The sequence below is a fragment of the Manacus candei genome, unplaced genomic scaffold, assembly GCF_025592945.1.
Source record: "Manacus candei isolate 608988 ecotype Guabito, Panama unplaced genomic scaffold, ASM2559294v1 h1tg000014l, whole genome shotgun sequence".
In the NCBI taxonomy this organism is placed as follows: Eukaryota; Metazoa; Chordata; class Aves; order Passeriformes; family Pipridae; genus Manacus; species Manacus candei.
This window is the reverse complement of record NW_026138062.1, coordinates 36,854,074-36,871,632: the sequence shown is the minus strand read 5'-3', so window position 1 is coordinate 36,871,632 and position 17,559 is coordinate 36,854,074. Positions and strand designations below refer to the sequence as shown.

General features: G+C 45.4%; 1 protein-coding gene across 4 annotated transcripts in view; it reads right to left on the bottom strand.

Annotated features, from left to right (window-relative positions):
* LOC127467319 (gap junction beta-2 protein-like) overlaps positions 1-17,559 on the bottom strand; it is a 39,470-nt gene that overhangs the window by 8,133 nt on the left and 13,778 nt on the right. The window contains exon 1 of one of the 4 annotated variants that reach the window (XM_051779149.1): positions 657-734. The exons of 1 other annotated variant lie outside the window; for it this stretch is intronic. The gene's annotated coding sequence lies outside the window, so the exon portion shown is untranslated. 2 more of the 4 variants (XM_051779151.1, XM_051779148.1) reach the window with 2 other exon arrangements.

Below are 17,559 nucleotides of genomic sequence, written 5' to 3'. Positions count from 1 at the left end.
ACCAGTTGGACCCCACCCCGTCCCTCCCTCCCTCCCACCGCGCCGACCTTCGTCCCGCCGCGTTCCCGCGCGGCTGGAGCGGACACGGAGCCTACAGCGAGCCTTCAGCGGCGGGAAGCGGCGCGACTGCCATCGGCTCCTGTCAGCGGGCACCGCTGGCAAACAGCGCGTTTGGCTCTGAAGTCCGACGGCTCTCCCCGGAACGCCGGCTGCTGTCATCGCCCACGACCCGCATCCCCGCAGTCCGGGCCGGTCCCGGGGCTGGGGGCTCACAGCCGGCGCCCAGGCACGGCTGCCTCCCTGGCAGCTCCGGGGCAGCGGGGACTCGGGGCCGCGGCGTGGCTGCCCCAGCCCCGTAGTGCCCTCTCCGCTGCCGGCGGCCGCCCCGAGCCCAGTCCCGCCGGGACGGCCCCGACCCGAGCCCCTCTCTGGCACACCACACGAATCCCGACCCACCTGGCGGGCGCACAGCCTAATCCCGATCCCACCGGTGCGGCACGCGGGAGCCTCTCTGGACGCTCACCTGGCAGGGCTCGGCAGGACACGCGGAACACGACGGGCGCGCCGCGCTGCTCCGCTCCCGCGTCCCTCGGTGCCCGCGGACCGGCCGCTCCAAGTCTCGCCGCCCCGCAGCTTTAAGGTCCCTCCCCGCTCACCTGCCGCCGCTTTTAACCCGCCTCCGCCCGCGCCCCGCTCCTGCGGCCGCCCGGAGTCGGCGGGATGGACGCCCAGGATGGGGCGGGGCCGAACCAAGGGGCTGAGCGGCTCAGCGGGAGCCGCCGGCGTTGGGTTCTGCCGTGCCCGAGGGGCGGGAGCTGCTGGGCATGCAGCGGGGCTGGGGACGGGGTCTCTCGCGGGTAAAGCCCTCGGGTCCGCCTGGGACGTCCATGCACACAGGGCGCGCATCGGGCGGAGGGAGTTGGTACACTGCAAATTCAGCCCTGCGCCGGGGTCGATTCCCAAGTGTTGGCAGAAAACATGTCCCGGAGGGAAATCCAGCCCCGTGGGACCCTCCGAAACTGCTCCAGTGCCATGTCAGCCCCAGAAAATCATCACCGTGGACCAGTTCGGGCAACGGTCAGATAAAATGCAGCTCCCACAGACCTTCTGTAGGGTGAGGCAGGGCTGGAAAAAGAAAGCTGAGACCTTCTTAGAAGGCCTGAGTTTGGAAGACAAGGAACAGATAAAATAACTGCTGAATTGACAGTAAAAAAGTTGATCTTGGTCGCCAGATGTAGGGGCAACAAGGGCAGCAGGCAGCTAAACGCAGGATAGCAGTAAGATGATGCTTTTCCGTTTGAGATCTTGTGGGCTTTTTACAGCTGTAGGAAACCTTTCTGGTATCCTCATTAGTGTGCGCAGCCTTGATTTCACTGATACTGCGCAAAGGGAGTGGGGTAAAAGTTTTTGTGAAAGTAATCTAGCAGGAAGTATAAAGAGTGACTCAAAGAAGAGTTACGTGCTGTGTGAAGATCTGTCACTAGGTGTTATTTGTCTGGAGCTTGAGCTCTGTTGTTGACAATAAAAAAAAAAAGCTTCTTCTAATTATAGTACCCTTTGAACCCCATCTAAAAGAAAAGTTTCTGAGGACGAGGACGGTGGCCTTCCAGGCATGAATTAGCTAGATCAGCACTGCGGCCCTTATCTTGGGCTTTGCTTGTAAAGTATACCCAGCGTTTCTGTCAAGATCAGGTCTGCACTTCACCCAAAGCATCCAACCAAGAGTGACTTCTATTAAGTGATGCTTGATTAAAACATAGTAAAGAACCTTTGCTTTTTAAAGCACTGATGAAAAAAAAACCTATCAGAAAAGAATGCTGTGTTAAAGAGGGTGTGTAGGAAAGTTAATAAAAAATTGTCTGAGTATATAGAGTACTGCTGTGTTTGTTTCTGTATATTGAAGTAAAGATCTCTATGTTATGCTTAGTACTGAGCTTGGTTTTGTGATGCCTGTCTGGAAGTAGAAATGCTTTCATAAGATGGGATTTAAATAAAATTTAAGCTTGATTTAGTAATTATGAGAAACTAGAACTTGCGTATCAGCAAAATGACAGAGTTAATTTGGTTTTGCTCTCAGAGGTTTAGAAAATTAAGTTGGATTTCATGGAATATCCTGAGTTGGAAGGGACCCACAGGGATCACTGAGTCCAACTCCCTTCTCTGCACAAGACAACTCCAAAAATCACACCATGTGTCTGAGGACATTGTCCAAACACTTATTGAACTCCGTCAGGCTTGGTACCATGACCACTTCCATGGGGAGCCTGTTCCAGTGCCCAACTACCCTCTGGGTGAAGAACCTTTTTCTAATATCCAACCTAAACCTCCCCTGACACAACTTCAGGCCATTCCCTTGGCTCCTGTCACTGGTCACCAGAGAGAAGAGATCAGTGCCTGTCCCTCTTCTTCCCCTCATAAGGAAGTTGTAACTGCAATGAGGTCTCCCCTCAATCTCCTCTTCTCCAGACTAAACAGACCAAGTGACCTCAGCTGCTTCTCATACGGCTTCCCCTTAAGGCCCTTCACCATCTTTGTTGCCCTCCTTTGGACACTTTCTACTAGCTTAATATCTTTCTTATGTTGTGGCACCCAAAGCTGCACACAATATTCAGGGTGAGACTGCACCAGTGCAGAGCAGAGTGGGACAATCCCCTCCCTCAACCAGCTGGCGATGCTTTGCCTGATGCCCCCCAGGACAGGGCTGGCCCTCCTGGCTGCCAGGGCACTGCTCACTCGTATTCAACTTGCCATTGACCAGGACCCTTTCTATGGCACTACTTTCCAGCATCTAATTCCCCATTCTGTCTGTACATCCAGGGTTGCCCCATCCCAGGTACAGAATCCGGCACTTCCCCTCATTGAACTTCATATGGTTGGTGATTGCCCAGTCCTCTAATTTGTCGAGGTCTCTCTGCAGGGCCTCCCTGCCTTCAAGGGAGTCAGCAGCTCCTCCCAGTTTTGTGTTGTCAGCAGACTTACTCAGTGTACCTTCAAGTCCTGTATGCAAGTCATTTATGAAGGTGTTGAAGAGCACAGGGCCTAAGAAGGAGCCCTGTGGAACCCCACTACTGACAGATCCCCAGCCCAACCTTACTCCATTCACTATAACCCTTTGTGCCCGACCCATGAGCCAGTTGCTCACTCATCATGGCTATGTGCTGGACATTTTGTCCAGAAGAACACTTTAAGAGTATTGAAAGCTTTACTGAAATGTAAGATCTTTAAATAATCTAAAAAAAAAAGTCATGAAGAATTAACTGTTTTATAAAATAATACCCAAGTTTGATAGTGGTAAATGTAAATGCTTGGAAGAAATCCACAGCCTGTGTTGCTCAGTACTGCCATAGCATTTTTCATTTATAACCAAACAAAATCTATGCTAAAGCTGAGTGCTATTTTTAGGCTTGATTTTTGTTTACTTGAGCATATATGTAAGGAAGTATATAATGCTATATTTGGGAAGGAGAGGGGAACCCTAGCAAGGAATTCTGACAGAGCACAAATCCAGGGGTGAAGGCTTGTTGCTTACACTTTGCTTAACACCTGTCTCATTGGCAGGAGGTGCAAGAGACAAGTTTTAACAACTCTGGAATCTGTAAATGTTTATCTGTAAGGAAGGGGTAGCATTGAAGGTGAGGAATACAAAGCATGTATGTACAAAACATTGATTCTTGTGGATTGTAAAGTAATGCGGAAATAAAAGCTTCATAAAAATAGGAAAATAAATACTGTTGTAACTTCCTCAACTCGGAAACAGGTTTTACCTTACTTCAAGATAACAGAAGTCTTGCCATCATCTTCCAGTAACACCTTACAGCTTTCCAAAGACTATGTCTGCATTTCTTCATTCAGCAGCCCCCAGGCACCTTCAGAGGCTCTGTCTGGATCTATACTTTTGATAGCCCTTGTTTCACTCTGCTTTGCCTAAGCATGTTTTGATGTCACCTGTATATGGATTATATAAATATTTAAGACTTATCCTACCTCTCTCTCTCTCTCTCTCTCTCTATATATATATATATATATATCCACATGATCCCAGAGTAATTAACTCAATAGCTTAATATGTGTAGTGGAAAAAAAAAGTTTCATTTACTGAAAACCTGCCCTTTAATGATTTCATGGTACATTCCTGACTCCTCAGCATTAGGATTAATAGCTAATTATCTTTCCTTGTTCATGTCCTTCATAAATTCATAAACTTCTGTCATCTCCTCTCTCCATCCTTTTTATTCTATGCCAAAAGGCCTAATTTGTTGAATCTGTGCCTTGCAGGAGCTGTTATATATCTTTATTATTCTCATCACAATCTTGTGTGTCTTTTTAACAAGAGCAGTCCAAGTACCTGCACAGTTTATATAAGCACAGATCAATGCTTCCTATTGCATTCTCCATAATTTTCTAGTAATTCCTATTTTTTTTCATTTTTCAGACACTTTAAAGTAATAAGTTGACTTTTTCATAGTTACTCCAAGATTCTTTCACGAGCATTGCTAGAAATTAGAACAGTACCTCCTGGGTTACATATATGCCCATGTACTTGAATAGGTACATTTTGAACTAATTTTTGCACTGTGTATTAGTTTGCATCAGCAGATACCCAGGTTCACTGGCCATTTTATTATCCAGTTACTCACACTGGATAAGATCTTCTGCTATTCCTTGTGGTTAAGTTTAGATTTGACTACCACAAAGCATCACTTTAATAATACACAAGCATTTTGATTTTTGCTGATTCATATATGTAGCAACCTCCTTATTCACCGCTTTTGCTTAAAATGATGCTCTTTCAACACCTAGCAGCTTACTTGCTGCTCAGCATGCACAATTGTCATTAATCAACTGGAAATGCAGCTATAGACTCAGACTGTACTTTGCAAATAGTTTTCATTTCTTTGAGGCTGAATTAAACATGCTACACCGGGCATTTTTGCGCTATCAGCAATAAAAGCACCTTCCCAGTTCAACTCAGCATGTTTAACCAGTTTGCCTCTGCATTTGCTTTTCAAACACTCATTTTAGTCTTTATAAGACCAAAAATACCATACTTACTTAGCCTTTGAGCAAATCATTTTGTCTCCTTCGATATCTTTATGTGCATAGTGTCTGAAATAAGTACCCGGCCATTTTTATCATGTTCACTTTAATTGCTCTCACAGCCTTTTAAAAAAAAGCTTTTGTATTTCACAGAAGAGTGCCTGAAATGCTCTTGGCAAGTCTGGCTAATACAAATACATGGTCATAGGAGCTCAAATTCATAAAGCTGTAGCTTCCATAGCTTCCATATCTGATATACGACACTGAATTCCTAAAGTTTGCACAGGAACCACATTGGGTACACTCTGCCTCCTCCCTGCCTGCACAGAAGTAATGGGGTCATGTCGTTTTCAAGAAACATTTTATTTACGAAGAACAAATTTTCATTGTTTGACATAAATACTTTGTTTGCTACTCTGTCATATTTCAGCTTTTTAAACAGTAAAATGTTAATTTGATAAAAATACCACTATGGCTTAGTACTGTAAGAGAAAGATTAGAGATTGTAAGGCTGGTCTGAGTATGCAAACAACACTCAATGTGCTTTTTAAACTTAACTTGATGTAAGGGTTGCAAAGATGGTGGTTTATATCAATGTTGCTGCAGGTGACTCTCAGTTCTCATGCCACAGGCATCAATCCCATAATCCTTACAGTCTCCAAAGGCTTCTCTGCTAGACAAAGCTTAAGATCATTGATAAAAGAAGCCAGCACAGAAGACATCAAGCTTCTTTTATGTTCACTGCCTAGTTCAAACAATTCAGGAGGCTTCTGGAGAGGGGCACAGCACCTAGTTTACTTTTGTGAATTAGAGCTGTTTTCTACGAGACTGTTCCTCAAAATTATTTTCCAAAGTTATCCCATAAAATAGCAATGTGCCTATTCTGTTGGTGAAATCTTGGCTTTTCAGGATAACAAGGAGGTCAAATGAGTTTCTTCATTTTGTCCAGTAAAAAAAAAAATCAATAAAACCAACAATGTGACACTTTACCATGACACTTTAAAGTGTCAATAGCTGCCTGATCCCTTGTTTCAACCCCCTGTGGCAACCACAATTTTCTTTGCTAGTGGCTGTTTGTCTTTTCTCCCTAATTCAAAGATAAGTATGGTTCCCTCAACTTCTCAGGTCTTTATTAAAAGATCTGCAGCTCCAGAGACACCTTCACAGGCTCACTGCCTGTCCTCTCAGGGAGGACATCTAGCTGGCCCAGCTCTCTAGCCCCAGCTCTCCTTGCAGCTCACAGGACCCCCAGTGCCCTGAACTCCATAGCCCCTGGCCCTGCTTGTGCACAAAGGCTCAAACCCTTACATGGGTAAAACAGAGTCGGTGGGTAGGACCCAAATTTCCTACTTATGGCTCCAAAAAAAAGTTTGTGAGAGGATGATGAAGTGTCGTGTGAGAGAGTGATATGTTTTCACAGAGAGGGTCTCATTTCACCAACAACTCTACCACAAAGATGCACTGTAGGATCAGGCACAGACAGAGCAGGGTCTATAAAGGAGCTTCACGATTTTCTTTGCTTCTGGGTAGATGCTTTCCACTGTCTCTCAGAAATAATCTCTCCTCAAAGAACAGAGGGGTGTAGGGTACAGCCAGAGCTAGGGATAGACCTTACTTTTGACCAATTCCTATGCTTTGTCATGCATATTCCATGTCTGTAAATGCACTGTTACAGTTCAGGCAAAGTTTTCTCAGGCTTGACAGTCTTTGTTGCTTATCTGAGGAGGTTTTTCTTCTATCTCTTGGAGCACACGGAGCATAGAAGAAACGCACATTAGTTTACTTATTCACAGATAAGGGTGGGAAGTAGACAATGAGAGATTTTGGTGGCAAATGCCAGGCTCTGGGGAAAGAAGCTGCTAAAGGCTGGATTGATTGAGCAGCCGTAAAGGCTGCTAAATACAAAGGGTAGTGCTAGTGAATCCTGTGGAGAGGATGGATGCCAACAGTGGGAGATGGCCTGATTCTGCTCACCTCACAGAGAGAAGGGGAAGATGTGGGTAGGGAGCATTGGGATTAAAATTTCTGATGTGAGTCCTTGGACTCAGTGACAGGAGCTCAAGAAGAATGGTGGGGAGAGCAGGCAGCATCTGAGAATGACATATGATTCCTCCATGGAAAGTGGGCTGGATTCACATATTCACATATATATGCGCATTGTTTTAATTTAATCTGAACAAAGTACATTCTCTTGTTCCTTTTGTCAATATTCAAATCGCTGACTACATGACTAATCCAGCAGTTTGGCAAGGTCTGAAATTCAAGTCCTGAATCAGATTCAAAACAAGAATAGGATGATTCAGTGACGACCTGGTTGCACCTATGTATGCATCATATTAACCAGGTAGTTTCTTAAATGCAAATATATAATGGGAATCATTTCCTCTTGCTAAACTAATCAGAGACAAAGGAGCTGAACTGGGTTTGGGAGAGAAGAGTCATGAGGAACTAAGGGGATGCAGTTGAAACCTCATGCTGTCAACAAAATTAAGAAAAGCAGTAAGTATTACAAAGAGCTTTCCAGGCAGAAGCTCCAGTCAAGCCCACAGCAGCATGTTCCACCAACAGACCTGAGCTGGATTACAGCTGTGACCTTGCAGATCACTGTGTGGCACACAGCCAGCAGCAATCCCAGGGCCCTTTGTCTGGTATCCCTATGCCCAGTGTTACTCCTTGGAGCAATGCCCCCGGGAACATGCTTGTGGAGCTGTCTTGGATGTATCTGGGCAGTGTCCCAGGATATAAGGACAAGTCAAATTCTCAAATGCCCACTCTGTTTTTTCATTCCCTAGTTTTCCTTCATTCCCCACTTTAAGACTTTTTTTCCTGGCAATTCAACTACTTGTCAAACAACACATCTCACTCATCCCATCAGATGGCTCCTTCACACATGAAAGCCAAGTGGGTCTCTCTTTATTTGTGGGTATCTAAGAGCAAGGGCTCCATTGCCGCTGAGGGGGTCTAGAAAATTTAGCACTCTGCAAGGGAGTTATGCAAATAATTTGGAGAATGCTCAAAATCTACTGACTTTTGGCAGCCACCTATATTCAGTGGGGCAGATTAGAAAAGAGCACAGGGTGACAGAGTGAGACAGTGATGCTGATTGGGCAAAATCTACAGCATCTCTTGGGCACTGAAGCACACAAAACTGTATGCGAAGCTGGCACTGGTGCCCCTGTGTAGAGACAACATTAGGAGAGCTCCTGTCATGACAGAAAACCAAGCAGGCAGCTGCATGCTCAAGCTTGACTGCTGTTAGTCAATGGGCAACTATTTGGAGCTGGAAATTATGCAAGACTGTGAGGCTCTGCTTTGTACGGGAATTAATAAAGAAAGCTGAAGTAAGGTTCAGGAAGGCTTGTTTGGTCAAGGGCCACTTAGTATTTAGTAAAAAAGGATATACACCCAAATTATACACCACCTTGTACCTAAGAGGGAAATGTTACCAGCAGAGTGGGGAGTGAAGTCAGCTTGCTGGAATGATTCTGCTGACCTGAAACAACCGGACACAAAAACAAATAGCAAAGCACACAAAAATGCTGTTGAGCTGAGGGCAGCGTCCTTTGTCAGAGGAAGGCAAATCCTGCTTCTCTGGGCTTTTGGGGGAGGTGGGACTGGACTACAGCCCACCATTGCTGCTTGGAAGGACTCTTCTGCATTCTATGGCACATGCAAACCCCAGCTAGTAGCACAAGTCTAAGACAGTGTATTGATATGTAAAACATGAAAAATAAACACATGAGTTAAACCAGGGAAATGTTAGATACCTTGCTAACATAACAAACAAACAAACAAACAAACCCACCACAAACAAAAAACCAAGCCAAGCCAAAAGAGAACTTTTTACTAAAATAATTCTTCTGCAGTTGACTAAAATGTTCATGGGTCAGTGTGACCGTTTTCTTGCACAAGTTTTGCTGGGTTTACTACATTCCTTTCCTGCATTTCTAGAGGTGATAAACAAATGTTTGGTATAAATATAGACAGACTTTCAACATTTAAGGGCTAAGTAATGATCAGTGATCGATGTTTATAATTTAGGACCCTCACTAATAAATTTGAACTACAATTGGAAATAGCAGCTAGGGACTGAACCAGCAGTTAATGAAAAGAGTCAGTAATTTATGACAGTATAAATTATTATGAACAGTTAAGTGGTGATTTTGTATTCATCAAAGGTTCATAGCTCTTGTGTGTAACAGGTTGGAAAGGGATAAGGATGTTGGCTCTTCCTCTGCTTTGTGCAATAAGAGGTGGAGAAGACTTTGAACATGGCAGTATCCCTGGGGTACAATGGCTGCTGGTGAAGAAATTCCTGGAACTCTTCCCCTATTAGTCTGAATTATGTGTCTGCTATTTTCGGCTCTCGCTGACATCCTTACAAACTTTACATTTGTTCTTCCCAGTCTTGATTTTCCTAATAATCCCTTTTCCTTGCCTGAAGGACAGTGTCTTTTCAGCCCTGTCACTCTCCCCGTCTTTTTGCCAGCAGCTGCCACAGGCTGGAAAAACTGAGAACTTGTCTTCCTTCTGTGTTTTTTCTTTTTTTTTGAGTACCAAGAAGTGTGCAGAATACTCCCAGAAAGTAGAAAGGCTTTTCCCAGGTCCTGACTCAGACAGTGGAAGGTGACTTTCAAGTCCTTTGAGGAGACTGTTGTACTGCCTGGTTTAAAGGGAAGATAAGCTGCAAACTGCCAGGATGTTCCCTGAAAGATCTCTCCAGGATTTATGTGCAGCTGCAAGTGTGTTTGAGCTGCACAGAACCAGGGAAAGGAGCTCAGGTGGCTATTAAGTCTACACATAGATTGAATCAGCTGGATTTGGATCAAGCCAAAGGGACTAGATAATTTAGGAGTGGAGCAGTAATTACTGCTAAATGAATATAAGGAAGGAGTCCTTTATTTCTGTCTCCAAAGTGTGATGAAGCCCCAGGGAAGATAATGTTCCAGGTACCAACCTGTCTCCTCCTTGCTTGTCATCATGCTGCTATCCACAGAAGTCCCAGCACAGCCCACTGCAGAGATCTGGGGGAAGGGATCTTGTAGACACAGAAGAAACAGAGCCATCATGCCAATAAATTACAAAGAGCTGCACAACATCTCCTCAGAAAGCCACTGAGATTGTTCCTAAGCAATGTAGGTATTCAGGATTACGAGAACTCCAGGCAGACACAAGAACCCTTTCAACCAGCACCCTAAAAGAAGGAAAACCAAATCCTTTTGGGTCAGGAATGTTTCTGCCTCTGCTCTCCACCACATGCCTGCTGCTAAGTGGTTCCTGTATGAACTCATGTTTTTATGAATAAATGGTGGGTGGCAGAATAAATTTACCATGGGAAAAAAACCCCACTATTCTTTTGTTATTTGACTACATAAAAATGTAGCATTTTGAAAAAGAGGTTGGAGGAGTTTGAGGCCAGCTCAAGGGAAAGTGCCCAAACCCCACACAGTAAGTACTTGCAGAGCTGTGCTGGCTGGGGCTTCCTTACCAGACCCCCTCTTGGCTCAGCACACAGCTGCATTGCCTGTAGCTGTGCCCTGCACCCTCCCGTGTACCTGCTCCCCACTGGTCACAGACACTCTGGGGTGTCCACAGCTGCCAAGAGGGAGACCATAGCTGTGCTAGGATGCCCCCCAGGAGAGCTCCAGGGTAATTCCCAACACTTCTGGCAGACTCACCTTTGTCCCACGCTGCTGTGTCTGATCTCGCAGACTGATCTGTCTGGGCTCGCAGTCCCTCTGCTGCAGACACCTCTACTTCTTTCTTCTCCCACCCTGTGTGTGCAGTCCCTTCTCAGGATGGCACAGTGAAGGACTGGGATGTCTTTCCTGGTCAAGGCAGCACAGGGGAACTGGGTGTTGGGCTGTCCTAGCACGTAGCTATGCCTGCTTTTCTGCAAAAGTGAAAAGCAGGGAAAAGTCATTCCCCAGATTTCAGAGAAAATGGAGAGGATGGGAACAGAGACAAATTTCAGGTCTTAGTGATGCACAGGCTGTGAGGTTCCAAACCAAAGTGAAAGCAGGCAGTGCTAGGAGGCGTTCACAGTGGGACTCACCTCTTCGGACTGGCAGGGGGAACACTGTGGTCCTGCTGGCATTTGCATGGCCTGATGGCCTGACTTGTACAGGGGACTTTGTCTGGACAACAGAAAAATGGGATTAAAACAACCTTACATCAACTCTGTACATGTCTAGCTTGTGGAAAGAGTGTAAAATAAATCAGGCCTAAACCATACCAGGTGTTTTACTGTTAGTTATTTTATCATTATGGGTAGAGCATCAGGCAAGGGTGCTCATAAATCGATTGTAGTAGTTTCTATTATTTAAAAAGAGATAGAATCTACTGGAAATTATTCTGATTGACAGCATTATGTGAAGCCAGAAGGAAATTCCATTCAAGTTCAAAACATGCTGTGCAGAGTTTGATCTCTGTCAGGGATTGCAATTGCTGTTGAAACACTTTATTTCCAAACTGCAACCCACAGCCTCAGGTGAGGTCATTCTTCCTTGTGTCAAGACATGTTGCATTGTTATGTAACCCCTTGTACATCCAGGGAAGAGGTATTTTGCCTGTAAGTCAGCAAAGTGCACACGCATGTCTATAACTTCAGAGACATGAAACAAAAAACATAAGGGCATAAAACCCAAAATTGCTCATGCCCATTTAGCTATGCATAGATCCAGTAGGCCTGCTTAATTGGATTTACATCTTTTTCTTTTCTATGGCACTCGATACACTTCCAGCACTACCCACGAATGTAATGGCACTGCCTGCTGATGTGAAAAATCACAGCAAGATCACTAAAAACAGCTAAATTAATTTTTCTGTTTCCCGTTGCTCATTTGACATGTGCTATGACAGAATTGTGCCCGCAGTCTGGCTTCAGGTATAAAAAAACTTGTGCTCCCTTTGAAATTCCAGAGAGCAAAGGAAGGTATGGTGAAAGCTGCCTAAACACTATCCAATCAGCCATGGAAGCTACTGGCCAGATTTCTGAAATCCAGCACTTTCTGGTAAGCCTTACATTTCTATACCACAGCCCAGACAGCTAGGGAGGGCTTGTGAGCTGTGTCAGTGGTGGCGGGGGATGGTACTCTCACCTCTCTCTCCTAAGGTTAGATGGAGATGTGGGAGTGAACGCTGCAATCTAAACCAATCACTTTAACAACATGTTCCGGTCCTCAGCAGTGTTCTCCACCCTCCAAGATTGATAGTCAACCCCCAAAATAGCACGTATTCAGGCTTTTGCTGTCAGTGTTGCTGGGCGTGGCTAGCGCTGAGAGTTTATCCGATGTTCAAATTGGTTTAGCAGCACTGACAGCTTACCAAAATAAGCTAAAATAATTTAGATTTAGAGCTTTAGATTAATTGAAGTATATCTACCACAGGAATTTTCCAGGAATTTATCAAGATAAAAATAAAATTAATTTAGTTAATCCAAACAGCTATAGGAAATTCTCAAGCAAAACCAGGCAGCCCTTATCTTTCAAGCATGCCATATCAAATACACCTCAAGTACGACCCAGGTGAATTTGATTCTGCTTCAGATTTTCATATTGCGCTGTGTGACCTCTAATTTCTAATATTCACGTTTTTTCATTGGTATGTGTGGAAAAAGTAATATTTCTTCCTAACAGATCCATCAGGAAACAATATGTTTTCTGCTATCTTTTAATCGTGGTAAATAGGTGGTTATTCTTCAGCGGTCAAGTGGATAATGCCTCACAGCTCTTTGGTGAATGTGGCTGTAAAATACCAGAACTGTTAAAAAAAAAAAAAAAAAAGGAGTAAGAGTTAGCTTGCTGAGGAGTAAATTAAGCTGGTGAATTGTGTGTGAACCAGGTGATGTCGCAAGACCATTCGTAGGGAGGACCTGCAGCTGCATGAGTCAATCCTCCAGAGGCAGTGAAGAGCTCCCTTTGGTTCGGGAGTAGCCGGTAGCACGTCTTTGACTGCCAAACCTGTGATTGCTAATCAAGGTTTCCCTAAACAGTGATAAAGGGGTTAGATAGGTTTTGGGATGAGTTCCAAGAACTTGATAGGATTTACATAAATGTCAGACGCCTCAGTTCGGAGTTGCAATAAAGAAACCCCCCACCACCCAGCCCTCCAGGCACTTAAATTCACTGGGTGCCTTCCATTATCACCTGCAAGTTCACCCAAAACTCCTCTCCCTGGTGTCACTGGAGAGACCGGGGGAGGGGGGGGGTGGGATGGTGGACAAGGGAACTCTCCCGATATCAACCCCACTCGAGTGGGGAAAAGCGGGAAATGCCCGAGTGACAAAGTGTGGGCAGCAGTTTGGCAGGTCAGGCTCTCTCACTCCAGGGGAAGCCTCACCATGACTTTAAATTTTACAATAAGCAGGGGATAAACACAAAAATAAGCTTGGGATCAAGCTTATCCCTCTTGGTTGCGGGGAGGGAACACTGAATTATGCAGCATTCCCCTTTCATCTCTAATTCCTATGAAATAACACACAGTAAGTGCAGTTCTAGGTTACCAGTTTCATGTGTCTGTGACAAGTAAAAAAGACTACTCTTATTGATAATACTTTTTTTTTCATTACAGTGACTAAGAAATAGGAAGGTACCTCTGGCAATCACCTCTGCTCGGTGTGAGCACACATTCCAGCTCTGTGCCGAAGGCACACATGTCTCTGGGAGCAAACCCATTGTGTCTGTGACTCTCATGGATAGCTGAACCTGCCTCCCACCTGCCAGCACAACTGGGTGATATAATTATCTATTTCATTATTAATTTTTATCTTTATATATCTAAATATTTTTTGGTTTTTTCTCTATCACCTCTGGGCACAGGGCAGAGCTGACCTAAGTGCCAGCCCAGGCAGCTCTCATTCCTGAAGCAGTTCAGGCCACTGGAAACCAGAGAGTTGGATGAGGAGTTAAAATTTTACCTTGAAATTAATTTTATTTTCCCCCTACCACAGTGTGACTGCTAGAAGGCTCTTTCCCCAATGTGCCTTAATTCTCCTCTGATCTAAACTAATTCTCTCTAATCATCTGATGATTTTGCCTTCTATCAGACTCTTCTGCTGAAAATATCCCTTGAAATATAAATAATTATCAGGGATGCCAAAATAAAACTGAATCTTTAACCTGGAGTTTAAAACATTTGCTGGGAATCCTAATTTTTGCTTCACTTATTCTGCATTAATGCAAGTTATTATTTTCATTATTCTTCCCTTTGGCCAAGGAACTGCAGGGTCAGAGCTGGATTTGGCCCCATGCAGACAGCTGTGGTGTGCAAGACAGGAGTGTTCCAGCTAACTGCACAAGACTTATCTGCACTGGGCAACTTTGCAGGGACTGGTGAATTAGTTAAATTTTTACTAGATAAGAAACCGGAAACTGAGTCAGTAACTGTGAGTGTGGCAGTTTTTTCAGACAGCCTCTGTCGGATGCTTTTAAACTGTTTTTTATTATCCCCAACTGAACACACACCGTGTGCCTACCTGGGACATGTTTTGATTAAACCCAAGCCATCATCCCTAATAGCAAGACTAAATTCTCCCTCCTGTGTCACCCACATCTGGCTAAAAGCTGCAAGAGTCGTTCCAGGTTTTATTATTGTGAACTCTACCCCCAGGGACATATAGAGGGTTTTACCTGGGCCAGAGGGTTCACCAGCTGCTTTTCTTTCCAGGCTTTTTGTATATCATAAGTGGTAATAAAGGACAGAAAACAATTCTTTCTTGAGGTCATTGTCATGCTTTATATGATGTCATCGCTGTTGCTGTTGCAATTTAATAGTTGCCTGAATTTCCCAGATGTCCCAAAGACATCACTGAGATGGGTCCCTGGCCTGAGAAGTGCATTATGTAAAATATAACAAGGGGATGGTGGTGTAAGGTTCTGAGAGAAATAAGATTAGCCAGGACTCCACTATCATTTTGGTAATACAGAAAGGCTGCACCGTGCTGCTCTGAAGATTTAGGAGCAGAACCAGCTCTGGCCCTGGTTCTGAAGGAAGTAAAATAGCCTGATTCTCGTGGACTGGGAGTCCTGTTGGGTCAGGAGCCAGCAGGGTGTAAAACCTTCCTGCTTTACTGATCTTGCTGTCCCAAGTTTCTCTGATTTGTGGGCTCAAACACAACTAAACTGCTACCCAACATCCAGAACAGTGGATTAAAGAGGCCCTCAGATTTGTTGAGCCAAAATATTTTAGGGAGCTCTCCCCCTCCTCCTCCTCTAAGTAATAAAGTCTTTTCTGCAGCGAATCACTGGAAACAGGTAAAATGGTTGTGAGAGCATGACCACACACGTGGGCTCTTCATTCTGCACAGCACTGGGGGAGCATTGCTGCCCAGTGGGTGGACAGTGGATGGGCACAGCCTGAACTGGGAATTATTTATCCAGTTTGGAGATCTGCTGCCAGGATGTAATAGCTGCTGTGTGAAATGGGACCTGATGTTGCAAAAGGGGTGTGCAGAAAGTGGCTGGGTGATATTGCAGTGTTTTTAAGGAGTTACGCCCTTTCTAAGGGCCTGGCTCAAGCCCACTTGGAATCAACAGGGATTTGCTGAGTGACAGTGGGGAGCTTTGGATCTGGCCCTGAAATGTCTACAAGCTTGCAGAAAGTGCCAACATGATTTTCACAGCATCAGAGGGTGTGGGGAGGCTGAAGTAGAAATTCTGGCATTGACAGGTGCCGCAGTGGCTCAGGCAGGTGGTAGCCTGGTGGTGACAGGATGCAGGGAGCGGCACTGTTGTCCATATGCCTCTTGGCAGGGATGAAACAGGGTGCTGACAGGGGCCCTTGCTAGGACTTGATGGCTGAGTCAGGGCTCTGCAAGAACCTCTCCCTGTCTCCTCCTCCCACAGACCCACCTGTCCATTGCTTTGTGCGTCAGACAAAGCATTAGGCTTCGTGTGGAGAAACCCACGCGAGCCATCCAGCTGTCCATGTGCGCTGGAGAAGCATTCCTACTCCAAAACACGTATCAGGGAGTAGAGCTGAGTAGGTGGGAAATTGCAGAAGTGTTATTTGCACCCCACCCCCATCTTTCTTGGTGAAGCTGGCAAATTTGTGGCTTTTGTGGAAGTTGGAAAGGAGGCCATTCACCTTTACATGGCCAAGCTGAGAAATACAAGCCTGACAATACAGGCCTGTGCAGGGAAATGGCTGTACACGGTGCTTTTGGCAGGGGAAAGATTGCTACACCAGTTGCGCACTCGCTGCAGTCAGACACAAGGTCTCTGTGTGGAAGTTCACTGAGGTGAGGATGGTCTCTGCCCAAGGGCCCACCTGAGGGGACAGCAGTGGCCAATATGATGTAGGATCTCAGCTCTAACAGTCGCTCTGGATTCAGAGGCCATGCTCCCTGACAGCCCAGCTGTGCTAAGGAACATGGAGGTCAGGGAGGTGATTTGAAACAGCCAGCAGGGCTTCACCAAGGGCAAGCCCCACTTAATCAACTTAGTGGCCTTCTATGATGGAGTGACTACATCAGTGGACAACAGAAAGGCTAAAGGTGTCATTTATCTGGACTTCTTTAAGGCCTTTGGCACAGTCCATTCACAGCATTCTTCTCTCTGAATTGGAGATAATGAATTTAATGGGTAGATTGTTCAGTGGATGAGGAATTGGCTGGCTGGTCATATCCAAAGGGGAGTGGTCAACAGCTGAATGTCCTGATGGAGGTTGGTGAAAAGTGGTGTCCCTCAGCGTCTGTATTGGGACTAGATTGTTTAATATCTTCATCAGTGACATAGACAGTGGGACCCAAGTGCACTCTTAGCAAATTCAACAAGGCCAAGTGCAAGGTCACGCACCTGGGTTGGGGCAACCCTCAGTATCAATACTGGCTGCAGGATGAAGGGATTCAGAGCAGCCCTTCCAAGAAGGACTTAGGGGTGCTGGTGAATCAGAGGCTGGACACGAGCCGGCAATGTGTCCTTGCAGCCTGGAAAACCAATTGTATCCTGGGCTGCATCAGAAGCAGTGTGGCCAGCAGGTCAAGGGGAGATTATTCTGCCTTTCTACTCTGCCCTCATGAGATGCCCCTGGAGTGCTGCGTCCAGTTCTGGAGTCTTAAGTACAGGAAAGTTGTGGACCTGTTGGAGTGGGTCAGAAGAGGGCCACAAAAATGATCAGAGGGCTGGAAGGCATCTCCTATGAAGACAGGCTGAGAGAATTAAGGTTGTTCAGCCTGGAGAAGGCTCCAAGGAGACCTTATTGCAGCCATTCAGTACTTAAAAGGGGCTTATAAGAAAGATGGTGACAAACTTTTTAGCAGGGCCCCTGTTGCAATAGGACAAGGGGTATCGATTTTAAAATAAAGGAATGTAGATTCAGACTAGATATTAGGATGACATTTTTTACAAATTATGGTGAAACACTGGAACAGGTTGCCCAGAGAGGTGATAGATGCCCAATGGCTGGAAGGATTCAGGGTCAGGTTGGATGTGACTCTGAACAACCTGATGTAGTTGAAGATGCCACTGCTCATTGCAAAGGTTGGACTAAATGACCTTTAAAGGTCCCTTCCAACCCAAACTA